At 42.0% G+C, this 2,399-nt stretch overlaps 1 long non-coding RNA gene across 1 annotated transcript; it reads left to right on the top strand.

The window, feature by feature from the left end:
• Positions 1 to 1,268: 1,268 nt before the first annotated feature.
• LOC106529726 (uncharacterized) lies at positions 1,269 to 2,399 on the top strand. The gene is made up of 2 exons (XR_001311673.1): positions 1,269 to 1,481; positions 1,641 to 2,399. It is a non-coding gene; the product is annotated as an uncharacterized LOC106529726 (long non-coding RNA).

Raw genomic sequence — 2,399 nt, 5'->3', positions numbered from 1 at the left:
TATATATATATGTATGTATGTATGTATGTATATATGTTTTGCCGATATTTGATACGTATGCTGATATTTTCAAAACTTGATTTCCAATTCCGATATTAAGCTGACACCCCATATCTCCTGTCAGGGACATGATGCCTGCTTTTACTGTAATATCCCACTAAATGCATTCCATAGGTAAACGTACGCAATAAAAACAATTTCACTGAAGTTATGGAGAAAGTGCCATAATTATTTTAACATTTAGTCTCAAACAATAGTTTGAATCATGCTCACCCTGAGATAATCCACTTTTTTACATTATTTTTTTGATAATCCTAATTAATAACCCTAATTAATTTTGATAACCCTAATTAATAATATTAGGGGTGTCTTATTTTTATGTAAAAGCATAAAAATGTAAGTATATATAAATATTATCATGCTTGAGTTTGACACGTATCTTGCATATTGAACAAGATCACACATGTTACATTATTTTTAAGGTTTGATCAAAGCTATTATATTTCATGAGATGCTGTTAGACTAAAAAGGCAGTGGGTGATATGCATTCCTTCAAGGAATGCCAGTGCTTTAATTAGAATCTGAAACTGTCCTGTATGTTTTCACTGTTTGCTGCATATTTGACTCATGAATCAGGTCTCACACATTAGCAGTTTTCCTTGAGCTGACCTTGACTCGAACACAGGGAGCCCGAGGCAGTGGGCTGGGGGATGCCCCCCCCCCCCCCCCCACAAAAAAAAAACATGTCCAGACACTTCAATTGTTCTGTGCTCTGATCTTCATACAGGTTGCTAAAACAAAGGCCTCATTAATATTTACAGGCTCTCTGATGGGACGGGATCAATGGAGAGAGGTGAAAGAGACGGGAGAGTGAGCCTGAATAATCATCATCCATCTACTCCCAGCCGTCTCTCTTCTCCGCCTCTCTAAAGTGGAAGTGATGTTTAAGGCAGGAATTCAGCCAGACAACAGGAGATGGAATTTTGATGCAGGAGAGGAGAAGAATGCTTTATTTGCACAAGGGTTTTTTTTTTAGGGCTAAGAGGGAAACTGTTCAATGAAGATTATTCCTGCCATTAATGGATGAGGGCAGAAAGTAAAGCATAGTTTTTTTTTTGTTGTAGTAGCTGAGAGTCATTCCCAACGCATACTCTTGACATCCCATGATATGAGATTATTCATAACGCCACCTTTAAGGTTTGACCTAAACGGCCACAACTTCATTTCTCAAATATTCCTTCACATAAATCTAGGACTTTAATTATTAATGTTCCTATTTTTTTCCATCTGTAGTGATGTTTCCACTTAAAGCTCCTAATTACTTTGGTTGTTCTGTTTCCCTGTATTTTCCCAGCTTAAGATGTGTGGGAGAGCGTTGTGGAGATTTATAACAGATTCCTTGTGTCTTCATTGGCAGGCCCAGCATGGTGGAACTCCAAGATAAAAGTCTGACAGCCTGAGACAGTCTGCGTCTCCTGTAGGTGGGCACATTGCCCTGTTGCGCCGTGAGAGAATTAGATGGGCAGATTGCCCAGTGATGCCCCCCCCCCTTTTCCCCCGCCTGCCCGAGAAGTCTAAAACTGTACAAGGAGAAAGTTATTAATCAGAAATGTTTGCCTCTTCTTGCTTTTCCTGCTAAGGAGAATGAGTCAGACGGCTCGGTGATGAATGCCCCCACTTCTGCACATTTCAAAAGTACAGTTTATCCGGGAGGAATGAAGCGGCTCGGGCACAAACCGAAGGAAAATTGCCTTTTTCTTTGACCTGCAGCCAAGGGTGAGGAAGTGAATAGGAAGCGATACGAGAGTGTCTGCCCTCTGAGGTGATGAATACTGTGCAAATTAGAAGAAGAGGCCTTTCAATCTCGAGTGCTTTGGCTTTCCCCACTCACTGCTCTAAATCATTTTCTATCTTTTGCTCCACAGCCCACTCCTGTTTCTTTCTCTCTGAGTTTCTCTCTCCCCTTCTTTTATTTATTTTTTTGTCAGTGGTTTTTTATTTTTTATCCTCCCTCTGTATCTCCCGTTGTCTACATGCTGCACGAGCACGTGGGTTGACAGGTTGAGCCCTGGGAGGTCGAGAGGGCGAGGGCAGAACTTGCAGGATGTGGGACAGAAAGCTGAGACAGCACGGCCTTTGGCGAGAACGCAGCGTGCAGCAGGAATCGCGAGGCCGTGCGGAGTCACAGAGAACCATGACCTTGATTCGTGAGGGGAGGGGGAAGAAGAAGAGATAAAAAAGACTTAAACCCATGGAGTCTTTGCGAGGCCTCGCAGAGTCTGGTGCACGCAGTGGCATATGGTGTCCGTCTCAAAGTGGATCAGCCAGAGCTCATCATGAATTATTGTTAGAGAACAGCATATTGAAGAGAAACACCAATAAATGCATAATACATTTCA

Source organism: Austrofundulus limnaeus, unplaced genomic scaffold, assembly GCF_001266775.1.
Source record: "Austrofundulus limnaeus strain Quisiro unplaced genomic scaffold, Austrofundulus_limnaeus-1.0 Scaffold462, whole genome shotgun sequence".
Classification (NCBI taxonomy): Eukaryota; Metazoa; Chordata; class Actinopteri; order Cyprinodontiformes; family Rivulidae; genus Austrofundulus; species Austrofundulus limnaeus.
Note: the sequence above shows the minus strand (reverse complement) of the source record. Positions and strands in the feature narration are given on the sequence as shown.